Source organism: Brachypodium distachyon, chromosome 4 (genome assembly GCF_000005505.3).
Source record: "Brachypodium distachyon strain Bd21 chromosome 4, Brachypodium_distachyon_v3.0, whole genome shotgun sequence".
NCBI classification, from domain to species: domain Eukaryota; kingdom Viridiplantae; phylum Streptophyta; class Magnoliopsida; order Poales; family Poaceae; genus Brachypodium; species Brachypodium distachyon.
In genome coordinates, this window is record NC_016134.3 from 36,894,281 (window position 1) to 36,910,977 (window position 16,697).

Below are 16,697 nucleotides of genomic sequence, written 5' to 3' on the forward strand. Positions count from 1 at the left end.
TGAAAGAGAGGCGACGAGGCGACGTGTCTCTGAAGTCGCTCACGCATGCGAAAGTCAACCATGGCCGCCGAGGCAGCAACAGCAGAAGAGGCGCCGCATGAAGCGGCGCGGCCCTCGCGGGCTCGCTGCAGCCGCACATGGCCTTCTTTGCGTTGGCTGCGTGCACCGTGACGAGATCGGCAGAATCGGAGCGTCGCCCCTCTTCCATGACCATGCCCCATTCCCTCTTCCCTGACCACGGCGTGCCCCAGTTGCACTGTCTCTAGAGGCGAAGCACCGCAGCTAACGAGGCGCAGTCCGGCAAGATCCAGGCAGATACAAAGAGATGTGGGGTCAGTGAGGACAGAACGATCCACTGCCTTGTGCTTCACCTCTCGTGAGCTCCTCATTCAGATTCATTTCTTGATTCAACAAATCAATGAACTCAGCCTCTATTAGGACATAAGACGATGGAGATTTATTTTCCTTTTTTTTTCTTCTGAGATTCTGTTTTGGTTGTTTGTTCTTTCTAGATATTTGTTCTTGCATTTTTCTATGACAGATCTTGTTACTTTCCGTTCATGGTTCAGATCTTTCTTCCAGATGTTCATATTTCTGATCTTATTTCATTTAGTTCTTCCAATTAGTTCATGGTAGGGAAGACAAAGAGAAAAGGGAGATTACAATTAGAATATAATAAAATCATAAGAGGAGGAATACCAGGAAGGAAGAGATTTGACCAATCTGAATCAACCCAACCTGATTCGATTTTGTAATCAATAAGCATTTTTTGCATCTGATGTATGAGGCCACACCTTGTATATTTATATACATGTACTCACATCATTCAGATTTTTAGTGTGTTAGATTTATATGCTTTGGGCCGGGAAGATTAAAATCCTTAGATAGTGTATACAAGTGACGACCATTTTGTGTTTGGGCCGTGGCAGCGCACGGGCATTTCCATTAGTAAAATTAGTTTGCCGAAAAAAAAAAAATCTTCCCATGAATATTCACGAAGTTCTACGGCTCTCTTTGGCTGAGAATCAAGTCCTTTGCACGATTCGCTCAGGTGCTCCGCCATCTTGAGGAGAAAGATGGTACATAGCCGGATGGCCCTCTTCTTTCTCGTCTGCCAACCCGATGGCCGGACCTTCCCACGTATCAGCGCAACGCGATCAGGTGGTGTACCATCGGACATCGGTCAAGCACATTCAAGGCCACTCCATGACTTCAACGATTTCTGAGGAAGAAAAACAGCTGGTCCGGATTTCAAAATAAGAGAAGCGACCGATTTAAGTTCCAGTTGAGCTTCTCTTTTTTTTGTTTTGAGAGAGGTGGATAGGCTTTCTCTGTGTGAAGGTGAAGATGCTAGACGATAGAGGCAGTTTTGGCTCCGGGAGGATCCCGTTATTTGAGTGGGAAAAAAGAAAATCATATTTCTAAGTATTAAAAAATTCTGATTGTTTTCTAATGTAAACATTGATGAAAACTATACACCTACGAATTTTCATGAAGAAATATCTTAATTTGTACAGATCACAAATTAACATTCTCTCTCCGGCCGGAATTACTTGTCACCGATTTAGTACAATTTTGTACCAAATTTGGGATAAGTAATATGGTTCGGAGGGAGTAATTCATCACAAAACTTTTAAGAGTATATTTTCTATCTATGTTTACCCCAAAAAATTTGAGACTAATAAATATGATTTCATTTTCCCAAATAATGAGATCCTCAGATCCCGGGACGCCGGGACCCAAAAGCCATTTTTGCAGCGCACTGTGTGTTCAATGGGCGTTGGATCTCCCATACTTTTTTTGAGAGGATACACACCGCCCCGATACACTGGCCTTCAGAAAAAAAAAATTGGAAGATGAAAGGATTTATTTATTAGAAGCACAGTACATTACACAACGCGATATCAGACACGCTAACAATCTGTAGAGCATGATGCACAGGGCATCCTAAAGCTCCATGAGCAGGGTTAATACAGGCAAAAGAAATAGAGGAGATATTGCCTGACCGTCTTGCACTAGAAGCAAGCACGAGCTACAGCATTGCAATCCCTTGAAACATGCTTGACTGTGAAGGAAGGAAGTAAGCCAGAGTGTATTTTATCAAGCAGAGGTCTTAGAGACCAATGACCTGGATGTATGTGAATGCTTCTAGCCTCAGCTGCTTGGGCAAGAATGAGATTGTCGGTGAGGAAAGTGCCGGACACCAGCTGAAGATGCCTGCTGAATACTGCTGCAAGAAGAACTGCCCAAGCTTCAGCTTGAAAGGGGAGTCGCAAGGAGGTGAAGTCACAGAAATCTGAACTTTCAGCATGTCCGTCGAAGAATAGTGTTTGAGGTAGACTCCAAGACCTACTTTAGTTACAGATGCATCTGATTGGCCTCGAGGGAGCTTCCAAGCAGAGCATCTGAATAGACGTGGGTAACTAGAGAGGAAAAACTCAAAGCCAAATCATTAGCATCCTGCGCAACCGCCCTGGCAACTCCTCGTTCCCGTGGGAGATCTCCAAGCATATGAGTAGGAGAGGAAGGTTTTCTGTTAAAAAGACGGTCGTTGCGAGCCTTCCAAAGGCACCAAAGAAAAATGAAATATTCTGCAAAGCTTTGATTGTTTGTAGCAATAGCTTCAGACCTAATGTACCAAGGGGCTGAGAACCAAGCAGCTCTGCAGAAGGGACAAAGGAAAAAGAGGTGAAGCTCATCTTCAATTAAACCTCACCTGGAGCAGCTCTTTCTAATGTGCTTAGAGTATTTACTTGCTCTCTTGCGGAAGGGCCTTCCTAATGAGTCTCCAAGCAAAGAGTTGGACCCTAGGAACGAGGATGTTGGATGACCAAATAGCTTTGAGAAGAGAGTGGTCATGATGGGAGACGGCCTGCTGAATGGTGTTGCTAGAAGCTACCTCCTGGAGAGTGATCCTGTAAGCGCGTTTAGAAGAGCATATACCTGCAGGGTTATGTTTCCAGCAGAGCACATCTTGACCATGTGACTGCAGTATATGAGTGTTAAGAATAATAGCCGAAGCTAGGGGACTGAAAAGACTGCAAATAAAATTAGCATTCCAAGCTTTAGCACCAGGGAGCTAAATATCTTTAACTACAGTCGGGTAATTAAAATCCGAGTTTTGAATTATTCAACGATTTGAACAAGAATCTTCTATGTGGCGCCATACCTTAAATACCGAAGCCCGAAAGGCAGATTTGGGCACGGTTGCACTCGACCTCCAAATAGTGGTACCTGAGTGGTATTTAGCTTTTAATATTGGGATGGAATAGGGAGCGATCGCTCTCTGGTCTTCCGGCGCGATAGGTAAAATTGCCATCCGCACAGAACTAAAGTTGTCATCCAATGGAATTAAACGTTCGTTCTCTAATTTTCTGGCGCGACGGAGTAAAGTTGCCATCTGCACCAAACTAAAGTTGTCATTCTCATAGACCAAAGTTTTGTCACGTCCACAAGACACGTGGCGCGATCTCAGGCACCGTCTTCTCAATCAGGTGGCTAGCAGATCCTTCGCTCTGAGAGACTAAAGAGCGAACGTTCGCTCAACATAAATTCCGTTTAATATTTGGGCCAGCATGTTTCTTTCATCTGTCTTTTCTAGGTGCGCATCTCCATCTACTAAAAGCAGGGGTGGTTGCCATAGATAGATTGGGTCATTCGTAACCAGCAATAACCGATGCTACTACAGCAATAACGGAAATAACCGATGGTACAACAGAAACTACAGCTATACGTGGCAGCCCCACACGCAGCTTTGTTTAACAAGCATCACCCTTCCTTTCTTTTCAAATGCTTTCTTAGTCAATCAGCAGCTTATTCGATTCCTATTCTTATTAAACATCTGATATAGATGGTGGGAACAATGAAGCAGATTCTTCATTCGTAGATACCTCCGAAGCTGGTCGGCTCATCTTTAAAATACCTCTACATTTCTTCTTTATTTCCTCAACTGCTTCACCGTCACGAGTGCCTTCTTCTTCCTCTCCACCACCACATGTTCTTTTCTTTTCCTCCACTGTCATGTTTTTTTCTTCCACAACCTTTTCTTTTTCCACATGAACCACATCTTCTTCTTCTGCCTCCTTCGTCGTTTTAGATGATATCTTTATCTCTATCGTCTCAACTACTACTCCAAGACGTTGGCGACACAGATGTTAGTATGCATTTCAATATTTATGTTCAATCTTGTATGCAATGCAATGAAAACGTATCCAATCTTGTATGTCGTGCAATGAATGGATCTGATCGATCTTGTATGCAGTGAAATGAGTGTATCCGATCTTGTATGCAGTGTTCCATCGTGTATGCAAATCAATAAGAATTTCATTGCTGCAATGTTTTCGTGCGATTTAAATTGCGAATTATCATTCTCATAACGTTGGGTAAAAGAAAACGTCAAAGGTGACCTAATTTTTTTATGCATATGGCTCTTATCACTAACGCTTCTTGCTTGGAAAAGCGTCAGTGGTCCTGAACCTCTGACGCATCTGGGGGCCTAAAGCATTAGAAAAGGGAACAATGCCTCGGACGCTCCGTCCGTAAGGTGCTTCAGAAGGGGTACGTATGATACATCCAAAAAAATTCTACATTTTTTACGTACTTTGCACATGAAAATTGTTCAGAATCTCATCATTCAATGATTAAAAATGCCGGAACTAGCACTGTTTTTTTTAGAAAAAAGACATTTCTGTTGTTCTCGACAAGAACAAGAGCAAGAGTGCCAATGCTCGATTGCACAAGTACATAAAAATAAGTCGTGTATGCCGATTTTATAACGAAGGTCGTCGTATACTTGGACAAGTTGACACATCGATATTTTTTAATAGGTTTGGTCGATCCTGTGGGTACCACTTAATCCTATGTTAGGAAATGGTTCGAGGGGGTCGTTAGCCAAGTGCTTGTGCCGAGCTTGTCTTCCCAAGTCACTTATACGAGAGATCTTTCGGTGCAGTCTCAGACTTGGGCCGAACTCGTCTTCCCAAGTAGCGAGGTTAGGATACCCTCGAGACTCTAACCCGATCCCTCTACTTTGAATCGAGGCTGCACTAGACGGCCCGAAACCTAAAAAATAGGCTTCCTAAGGTGCGTCCTTGAGGTTGTGTCGAGACTAGACTTCCCAAACACTCGAGAGCAGGCCCCTTGGGATGCTTTAGCCCTCTCCCTCTTGAGTTTATTCAAGTTGGGGTGAACGAATACGTCCCGCCAATGGGGGTGGTATTTATAGGTTAGAAATACATGACAAAAGACCATGACTAATCTTGGGGAGAGAGAAAAATAGAGGTAAAATGGTAAAAGTGCTTTTTGGTTCATAACTTTATGGTGTGCACCCTAAGGGGCGGGAGCACTAGATATCTTCTAGAATCACCCCCTCCTTTTTCCACTTGGTGCACCATCTACCGTGCTCCCAACGCACGGTAGCATCCTTAAAAAGTTTTCAAAAATTTCAAAATAAATTAAGTGGGTTCATAAGATATGTGTCTATCATGTCACCAAATTTCAAATCCAAATTCATTATACCCAGAGAAAAAAAAAGACAAATGCAAACATGAATAGTGTCAGAAATTTTGTCTTTTTGTGACCTACTCACATATGTATTTGTCTTTTTTTTTCTCTATGCATATAATGAATTTGGATTTGAAACTTTGTGACATGATAGAAACATATCTTATTAATCTACTCAATTTATTTCAAAAAAATTGAACACTTTTTAGGAGTGCTACCGTGCGTTGGGAGCACGGCAGCACCCTAAGGGGTGGGAGCACTGGATAACTTCTCGGGATGGTTCAGGGCTCACCATGAACAAAAGCCTCATCACTGCATCTTTTGCACTTAGCCCCCTTGTCTTCTTTCCGGGCTCTACTCAAACTCTTCCTCCTCTTTGACCATGACAATAGAGACTTGTCTTATTGATTTCTTTTGACTAGTGTCACCGGTTTGACCACGTCTTGTTGGCATGTAGACTTAAATGTATAAATGTTTACTTGGTCTTTACCATGTTGGATTTATGGTCCGGCCCATATAAGGGTTTTGTTTTATTACAACGTCTGTCATCTTCGCAGGAAACGGTCAAAAAAATAAAGTAAAAATACATGAGATATTTTTAATCGAAAAGAAGACTTTCAGGCAATGGACCGAGGTGAGGCGCACCACGCGCACCGTGCGGGGCCAAGGGATACACACACATCTTCAAACTAAAATGGCAGTGATCATAAAAGCAAGCACATCTGCTTGTAGAGAAACATATCTGAACATATCAGAAATTGCCATGTTCTGAAAAAAAACGGTCTTTGTGTTTTAGCACCACCACCACCTCTATTAAGGAAAACTGAGGGGGAAACACCCCTGGAGCATGTATACATCTGAATCCTTAAAGATTGCAGGAACTCCTACATCTGAACCTCTATTTGATAACATTAATGCAAGAAAAACACTGAGTTCCATGTATGCCCAAAGAAACAAGGCTTGGTTAGCAATTATTAGGGTAAAAAGAAATGAAGTTACTGAACATACTATTTGCATATACTATACATGCAGGAAGCACTGGAACTGAATTGCTACCTCGTCTAATATAGTTCATCTAACAACATATCACGCAGGAAGGCCATCTACAATTGAATAAGAGTGATGCATTCAACAAACATTTACCAGCGAAATCAGGACATATTATTACTTTTGCTTCCTCGTCAGTTATCTGTCGGTGTGGTGTTTTCTTCTTCAAGTAGGTGCTGTATCTTCTTCCTCCAGTCGTGATCTTCAAATAGTACGTCCATCTCCCTAAGAAACGAACTGGAAAGTCTTCCAAACTTCATATCATAGCTCTTGACGCTACATCTTTGGACTACCCCTACCATTTCTCCCTTCAAATTAAAGACTGGTGCACCAATCAACCTTGTAAATGTATTTGGCCTCTGACGCACAGGCCCACTGACCGGACAACTAAATGCAAATAAGTTGTCATTGTCATTAACCGGTGTTTTGGATAGTCTCGTTATGGATCTGCATCTTGGCTGGCTAGAGAAAAGAAAGAACGAAGTAAGTAAAAAAATTCAAAACAGGAAAGGTTCAAGAAACATGATTTAAACACTTACATGACAGATCCTGGGTACGTTCCAGTCTGTTCCAATCCTGACTGTAGTGCTTGTGCAATTGTAACAACAAACTGTCCTCTTTCAAGTTCAGCCGGATTGATCACAATAGGTGTGCTACATTGATTATCATCATCCACTAACAAACTTGTAAATATTGATTCAATATTGCTGACAAACGCTGACGCTCTAGCCGTTGAGCCATTAGCATAGCGTACAAATATGTACTCTTCATCTTCTTCAACCAAAGCGATGTTAGCTATCACGACAGCCTTTTTGTTGTACACATGAATAACAAAACCAACACCATATTCAACTTCCTCATTTGTGGCGTTATTGTATCGAAGAATAGTAACAACTGAAGGAGAAATTGTATTATCCAAATACTGAAGCTGCTCTAGCTCAATAGAATTAAACTGAAATGTAACAAAAGAAGGTTCCATTATTGGGTTAGTAATTGAAGATGAGATGCTATAAAATTGGATTACAAAATAAAATATATGGTAAATGTTGAGAAGAACTATTACCGGTGGCATATTGATTCAAATGATCTTCTTACACTAAGATTTCTGACAAGGTGTACTTGGAATCTGTTTATTCACAAAAAAAAATCAGAAACAAGAAAATGGAATGGGAAGATAGAAGAACTAGTGACAACTTCATTTTAGACCCAAAGTACAATATTCAGTAAACATGTAGCTTCAGCATATATGGCCTATGCATTAGCTGCCACTTCGAGTGTGGCATTTAAAGAATAAGTGCAGCAGAAAATATCTCACTACCCAACTAAGTTTCTCTAATATGCCACTTTTGTGTTTTCTTTTTCCTTTTTTCGGTTTTTCCTTGTAAACTCCCGAGCCATCTTTCGCGACCCTCTTCGGCAATGAATGGATCACTGTATCCATTTCATAAAAAACACAACTAAGTTTCTCTAATTGCTTTTGCCCGTGAATGGCAGTCAGTAACAATAGATTTAGATGGCTAGTTATATCCAGTCTTATTGTCTTTAAATGCTCAGATACAGATAAAAAATCTCTTGTTTGGATCATTGCTGTATTTTTTAAATTAATGCACTAGTAAGAATTCCAGTCGTGTTTCTAAAGAAGTAGTGAATAGTGATATTCTAGAAAAAAGTAGTGCTCAGCTGCACAAGTTCTAGAGATTGCATCCTATTTACCTAGTAAATACAGCACGTCACAAAACCTAGAACACAGATGTGTATGCGCTCTGCTGCAGTTATGAGTTCTGGACAGGTTTGTGGATCACATAAAAATGAGATTTGGATGCAGAAGGGTCCAGGCTTCTGATCAGTAAGGACTGTCTTAACTCTTTAGGCCTACGTGCTTTTCCATTGTTTTCATTTTGTTACTAATTACTAACCAGAAACTATGGTAGGAAATAACTAGTAGTGTCTTTTAAAGTGAAATATTTCCCAAGTAATGCATAATTAACAATTCAATTAGCACTATGCCTAGAAAGGAGAAAAACGATACCAAGGACTCAACAGCTCAGGCCTAGTAGGCACAGTGATCTTAATGTGCGCATGCACATGACTAGACAGCATCGACTCCTTGAATCATGCACTCCAGATAAGCTTCACGAACAAACCTCCATTGTGTTCCATTTTGATCACAAACGGAACACTGTTTAAAACCTATTCTTGCCTATGCATAACAACCTAAAACAGACAGTGCTTTTACTAAAAAAAAAGCACACTGTGCTCACTGGGTATGTCTAATCTGCATAAATTAACTTGATATTATTGGATCGACATTAACATGCTGTAAAAAGGCAATCCATCAATTTATCAATAAATTTAGTTACTGAAACAATTGTTGCCTAGATTTATTGTTTACTCGTACTTCGAACACAACCACCACACCTGGTAACGAGTTCACATATTCGTATTACAACCTCATGTTAATTAGATCCTCCTGATTCATAGCCCAAAGATAGAAATTCAGATTTAAAACGGAAGCATAGAATCCTCTTACCAATCACCCACCCGCTGCCGAAGCCGTCAAGTGCCGCCTGGGGACGTCCTGCGCCGCCTCTAACACCACCGCGTGAACACTCCCGCCGCCACCGATCGCCCGGAGCACGCGCCTCTAACACCACCGCGTGAACACTCCCGCCGCCACCGATCGCCCGGAGCACGTGCGTGCCTCTAACACCGCCGCGTGAACACTCCCGCCGCCGCCGATCGCCCGGAGCACGTGCCTCCTCAACTCGGTCTCCGCTTCCTCCTCCGGTAATTGCGGTAGGGTTTAGGGAACCGGCCGGAGGTTTAGGGAACTGTGTAATGTGGGAGGAGGCGAGAGGGAGGGGGTGGGTCCCTCCCTATGTAGTCTCAAAAGCAGGAACTGGTGCAGAGGCCCAAGTGGAAGGTAGATGTAGCCCAGTACGAAGATTGTGTATAGGTTTTTTTTTTTTTGAGAGGAAGATTGTGTATAGGTTTTTTTTTTTTGAGAGGAAGCTTGTGTATAGGTTGGCAGGTTGCTGCTAGATCGATTAGCATCATCACACTATACAGCCCGCACAAAAAAAAAATCATCATCCACTATACAGCCCCCTCAAGAAAACAAATCATCCACTTTACGGGAGTACTACATTTTTTTATTTCTAAAGGCTAACTAAGCTGCACTATTTCAACAAAACGAGCGCTCACCTCTCCGCACCGTCCGATCCATCCACCTCCTCTCTCTTCGTTCCTCTTTCCGACCCACAGCAGACCAGCACCCATCCACCAAATCCACCGTTGAATCGCAGCCCCAGCGGAATCCATCCCGATCTGTCGCGCCTCGCTACACAGGCGCCGAGATTTCGCGCTGACGGGCGCCGGCCGTTGGGCCCTTGTCCTCCCTTGCTTCCACCGTCCCCGGATCACACTACAGGAGAGTTGATGATCTGGGGCATTTCAAAGTGCCCCGAAATATAAAAAATTTGCCTCAGAAACTTGCAAGGGCAGTTTAAATAGTGCTGCATTTACTCATATTTCTAAAAGTATCTGGGGCAGTTTTGAAAAATGCCCTTAACACTAGAGGCACCATTTCAAATATGCATTCAATAGTACTATTTGGGGCACTTTTCAAATGTGTCCTAAATTCCAATTTGTTGCACTATGAAATATGCCCCAAAAAACAAATGGTGCATTCTGGAAATTTGCCTTAAAAACCAATTGAATGCACTTTTGAAATTTGCCCTTAAAACAAATAGATGCACTTTGCTAACACGCCCTAGAAACATCAAATATGGCAGTATTCAAATAGTGTGCCACATCATTATATTATCATCCATAATTGTATTGTAAACAGTTATAAACTACAGGAAATCCTTACTACTCCGTACAGGTTTGTCACGATCAGCAAGTAAACACATGGTTTGGTTTATGAATATCAGTCACATGTTCAATGTCACTCAATTACATAGCTGCAACTTGTGCGTTCTGCATCAATGCATTAGCTTGTGAGTCCTTTTTGAACTTGATGTCCCTCGCAGTTGGATTGGAAATTTTCCTTCTCTTGGGTGTCTTGTCAAATTTGTGAATCTTATTACCAAGTTTGTGAATTAACCTACAGGACATCAACACAATCAAAGTCAATCTTAGTAATACAAATGTTTTTAAGCCATAGAAGATATGTATGCAAAACAGCTACCTAAATCTCTGAAAACTGAATTGAAAATCAATCCTCTTCACTTATTCAGTTGAGCAGCAATCTAGCTACAACTACTGCTAGGAGCTCTGGCAAGGTTCAGAGTTTAAAGAATTAACAAAAAGACTCCCTAAAATAAGCACAAGTTGAAGGCAACCATACTCTCTGTACAGAGTACTCTAGCACAGCTTGAAATCACTGTTAGTTTAAATCTCAACCTCTATCCTCCCGCTAGATTTTATCTAACTGATGTATAACAATACTCGAATTGTTTGTGCACAACATTGCATTTAATTGGAACATGCAATGGACTAATTAAGAGGAGGAGAATGCATGGCATTTAGCAAAAACATTCCAAGCTGACTTTGTAGAGATCTGGCCATGAAAACATCATCAATTCAGTAGTTCAACTAAATTGGTGCTACTTCAAGTCTAGAACATCATCAATTCATCACAGAGAAACATGCTGCAGATTTAGCTCAATTGACATAAATCATAAGCAGATATGATTTAGCTCCATGAGATCAGCATGCACTACTTGACATAAATCATAAGCAGATATGAACATGTCACCAGTACCTCATTGTTTCTGTAGCTTATAGTTAAGATCATTCGGTCTTCTTTGCTGACTTCCAGTAATCACGTTAGCTGTCAGAAAAAAGACTTCCATCAATATTAAACTAGCAAGGACCATGAGCTAATTAACTTAATGCGTAGTACTATCTGTGAGCACTTTTTGATGTGTGTGTGTATATATATATATATATATATATATATATATATATATATAGACACAGAAACTACTGGAGAATACAGTACTAACAGGTCAAAAGTAAACACTAAAGAAAAGGTCCGAAGGGCAGCAAGCAAGTGGAGTTATTAATCTAACAGATGTATAACAATACTTGAATTGTTTGTGCGCAGCATTGCATTTAATTAAGGTGATGCAACAGAAACAGGACCAAAGCCAGTCCAACACTACTTTAGCTATAAAATACCCCTGGTCATGGTGATTGCACTGACTATAGATTTTCGTTAAAAAAACAAGTACTCCCTCCAACCCACATTACTTGTCTCAAATTTGCCCACAAATATGGATGTATCTATGTTTAAAAAGCGTCTAGATACATGTAATATTTCGACACGTAATATGGGTCGGAGGGAGTACTAAAATAGAGAACATTGGCGAAAAATTTCAGAAAAAAATAGTGGTTGCTGGATCTCACTTACAACTGCAAGAAGATCATCTCTGAGTTGAGAGCCAAGTTCCTTCTTAATAAAAGTGCAGATAGCACGAACAACATAGGGGTATGCAACTGGTACCATGTCCATAATCTCCCATTGACCAAGTAGAGCTATTGCTTTTGCAATGAATTCCTGTACAAGCTCAGATTAGTCATTTATAATTGAATTTTGCAGGCACCAATCCCTACTGAATCAGAAAAATAATTACTCTATCCAAGCTTGTGCTTCATGGATTGTAATAAGTCCATCAACAAATTGCAATTCAAAATCAGATGAAAAATAATTACTCTATCCAAGCTAGTGCTGCCTGGGTGGTCGTCCCAACATTTTCCTGCTCCAGAATGTAACGCCAGGAGCTGAATAATTTCATAGGAACAATATTGCGCACCTGCCTAATTATTTCGTCGAGCACCTGGCGTGCGAAGCCCGCACAGACAGGAACAGGAAGGGTTGTGGTGTCGAGCCGGTGTGCCTGACCTTGTAGAGCTACTCGGTGACAGCAACGATGACGGTGGTGTAGAAGGCGGCGACGTACATGCCAACGAGCGGCGCGAAGGAGTACATCGAGCCGTACGGCTCCACCATGTCCCACAGCACCGTCTTCTCCCACTTGTGGAACTACGGGTCCGCGTACTACTTCCAGAACCTGCTCGTCATCTCCCTCCCACGAGCTCGCGCTGGTAGAGAAACGGTAGCGGCAACGGCCGGTGCGCCACACGGGATAGACGGAGAGCACTGGTAGAGCGCTGGTCAAGCGGAGGAGGCAGCGGTACGTGGCGGCGAGCGGAGGAGATCGGCAAGCGAGGAGGCGGTCGCGCGTGTCGGTGCGGAGGAGATGGACCGGCGAGGCGGCGAGCGAGGAGGCGGCGGCGTGTGGCAACGAGGGAAGGAGATGGACGAGCGAAACAGCGACGTGGCATCGGGGCGAGCGGAGGAGATGCGCGAGCTCGACGGCGGCGCGCGCGTGGCGGTGAGCGGAGGAGAGCGAGGCGGCGGTGGCTCGTGGCGGCGAGCGAGGAGGCGGTTGTTTAGTACTTGCGTTTGACAAGTTGCGATTGTCTGGGCCTTGCGTGTCTGATGCGAGCTTGCTGCTAGTACTCCGTACTTGTGTTTGACAAGTTGCGATTGTTTCTGTGTTATGGCAGATGTGTACGCCAGGGAAGCATTTGGTGAATTCCCCTGGCTTTGTGTACAACAGTTGGGTCTGTTTTTTTTCATACTTATGATGTCAATATGTTTCTACTTTTAATTTGTTACTTGTTGATCCAAAAGTTGTTGCACCCCATCCAAAAATATGATCGTGCCGTAATAGTAGCTAAAATTTGTACTTAGTTGCACAATTATGCCAAATACTCCCTCCGATCTTAAATTGTTGTCGAAATATTAAATGTATCTAGACGCTTTTTAAGAATAGATACATTCATATTTGGACGAATTTAAGTCAAGAATTTATGATCAGAGGGAGTAGTTGTTTAATGTTGATCCAAAAGTTGTTGCACCCCACCCAAAGATATGATCGTGACTTAATAGTTGATAAAATTTGTAATTAGTTGCACAAATATGCCAAATAGTTGATTTAATGTTGATCCAAAGTTGTTACACCCCACACAAAGTAGGATCGTGTCTAAATAAAAATTTGCTAAAATTTGAATAGCTAAATATGCAAAATTAATTGCTTCATGTTGACCCAAAGTTGTTGCACGGTTGCACCCCAAACAGATAGGATCATGACTGAATAAAAAGTTTTTTAAAATTTATAGGTAGTTGCGAAATAGGTTAAATAGTTGCTTAATATTTATCCAAAGTTGCCGCAACCCACACAAAGATATGATTGTGGCTGGAAAAAAGTTGCTCAAATTTGTAGTTAGTTGTAGAAATAGGTCAAATAGTTGCTTAATGTTGATCCAACATTGCTGCACCCCACACAAAGATATGATCGTGGATGGAAAAAGTTGCTAAAACTTGTAGTTAGTTGTAGAAATAGGTCAATAGTTGCTTAATGTTGATCAAAAGTTGTTGCACCCCACACAAAGATATGATCGTGGTTAGAATTTTTTTTGCTAAAATTTGTAGTTAGTTGTAGAAATAGGTCAAATAGTTTCTTAACGTTGATCCAAAGTTGATGCATCCCACACAAAGATATGATCGTGCGTCAATACAAAGTTGCTAAAAATGTTAATTAGTCGCAAAAATGTGACAACTAGTTGCTTAATGTTGATCCAAACTTGCTGCACCCCACCCAAAGATATGATCGTGCCTTAATACAAAGTTGCTAAAAATATTAAGTAGTCGCAAAAAATACGCCAAATAGTTACTTAATGTTGATCCCATGTTGCCCCACAAAAATTAGGATCGTGCTTGAATACAAATTTGCTAAAATTTGTACTCCTTCCGATCCATATTAATTGTTGAAATATTACATGTACCTAGACGCTTTTTAGGCATAGATACATTCATATTTGGGCAAATTTGAGACAATTAATATGGATCGGAGAGAGTAGTTGGTTACTAAAATATGCCAAATAATTGCTTAATGTTGATCTAAACTTGTTGCACCTTACACACGTAGGATCATGACTGGATAAAAAGTTGTTAAAATAGGTTTACTACTTGCTTAATATTTCATCCAAAGGTACTGCACCCCACACAAAGGTATGATCGTGGTTGAATAAAAATTTGTACTTAGTTGGAAACATAGGCCTAATAGTTGCTTAATGTTGATCCAAAAATATTGCACCCCACCCAAAGATATGATCGTGCCTGAATTACAAAGTTGTTAAAAAATACGTAATTAGTTGCAACAATATGCTAAATAGTTTCATAATGTTGATCCAAAGTTGCCGCACCCCACACAAAGTAGGATCGTGCATGAATTTGAGTTAGTTGCTAAAATATGCCAAATACTTGCTTAATGTTGATCCAAATTTACTAGTGTGAAAGCTAAAGTTGAGTGTATGTGAGCAATAGTTGCTACTATGAGAGTCAAAGTTGCCTCCGGACACACCAAAGTTACTTGTGAGGGAGCCAAAGTTTCTAATATGGGGATCAAAGTTGTGTAGAAATCAAAGTTGCTAGTATGAGAGTCAAAGTTGTCGGTCCATGAGCCAATGTTGCTACTATGTGAGTGAAACTTGACTGTATTGGAGCAAAGTTACAAGCATGAGAGTCAAATTTGCCAGCATAAAATAAAAAATTGTTAGACATTAGCGGAAGTTGCGACCGAACACATTAAAGATGTTCGTGATGGAGTAGAAGTGGCTATAGGTATGGGAGCCTGGTAGTATGCAGCCAAAGTTATCGGTACGAGAACCAAATGTTCAAGTACAAGAGTATGAGAAAGTTGCAAAAAACATGAAAAAGTTGTATTCTTTAACATAAAAGTTGATTTTCAAAAAATATTGGTCAAAATATAATCAACTGGTATCTTGTTTTGAAGATCTCGCTGCGATAGAGCCAACGGTGAAAACGGATCATAATTCTGATACTCGGTTTGAAAGTTATAGCATTTTAAAAGAGAAAAAAACAAAAATAGCTAAAAATCGGAACATATCTCAGTTTGCATGCATGCGGTTTTACGCCAACACGAGCAACCTGACAGCGCGGAATCGTGGATGGTTTAGAAGATGTATGTTTAGAGTATTTCCATATTGAGATAGAAAGCAATTATGGCAATGGACAAATTTCCTAATCCGGCCATTGACTGGCTGGGCTTAACCAGCCAACGGCCGCCCACTAGCAGCCTCCTTTTTCTGTTAGGGGAACAGGACTACTGCATGGAAGCATCGCCTGGTAGAATAAAATGATAGGCTACTAGCCATCCATAACCCACTGCAAGGCACATCTGGGATGTTAACAGGCCTGCTTACTAGACCGACATAGAACCTCACCGACCGATTGACTTGGTGGACTGGTAACAGTGGACAGGTGTCTCTGTTCTAGGTTTTCCAAGAGAGCTCTGCCCTCGCCGTCACCATTGAAGATTTATTTTTCCCCTCACCTCCAGCCGCCATCTTGGCGCTGCGAGGTGGGGGGACCTTAGTTCCTCCTAAGATTATCCAATTTCAATTGTTTGGTTTCGATCAGCGACGCAACGGCGGAGATTGCGATGCCGTCGTGAATAAAGGTACTCTGATTTTTCCTTTGCTGTGGTGGTGCCTCAACTGGCGTTGCTGCGGAGCCAGAGATTTTTAATCCTAATGGGTTTAGTGTACCGATCTTGTGGATCTTGGGTTTGTGTACTCGCAGATCTGTTTATACATATCTGTTGAGTTTTTGTTAGTGTGTCATGTTGCTTTTGTTGGTTTTATCTTTTGTAATTTTGGAATACTTCTCTGGCGTTCTGATGAAGATCTTGCGGTTCGACGACCCGCACGTTTAGGGGATCATCCCCGGCCCAAGTACGTTCAACGCTCATGCCTTCTCATCTTTTTGGATGAGCGACTCAAGGGCCTTTTCGAACCTTTGAAGGTAGTCAAGTTCGTGCAGGGATACCAGCAACGATGTTGCTGCTATAGTCTGATTGCCGTCTCTATGTTGAAGCCTCGGCATAATTTCATGTTGCAAAGTATGAAATCACGGAGAAGATGTCTTTAAGAGATTTCATTGTAATTCTTAATTATAGGAGTTACCTTGTAGTTTCTAGAATCTATGATCCAAAGCATTGTACCTGTAATGGTTCTCGTATTTGAATAAAGTTACATGTTATTCTAAAAAA

The 16,697-nt window shown here is 41.5% G+C and overlaps 1 long non-coding RNA gene across 1 annotated transcript; it reads right to left on the bottom strand.

The window, feature by feature from the left end:
- Positions 1–10,363: 10,363 nt before the first annotated feature.
- LOC104584683 lies at positions 10,364–13,042 on the bottom strand. Its single transcript, XR_002960235.1, has 4 exons — positions 12,372–13,042; positions 11,969–12,115; positions 11,318–11,386; positions 10,364–10,657 (listed from the first exon to the last, which is right to left on the bottom strand). It is a non-coding gene; the product is annotated as an uncharacterized LOC104584683 (long non-coding RNA).
- Positions 13,043–16,697: the final 3,655 nt, after the last annotated feature.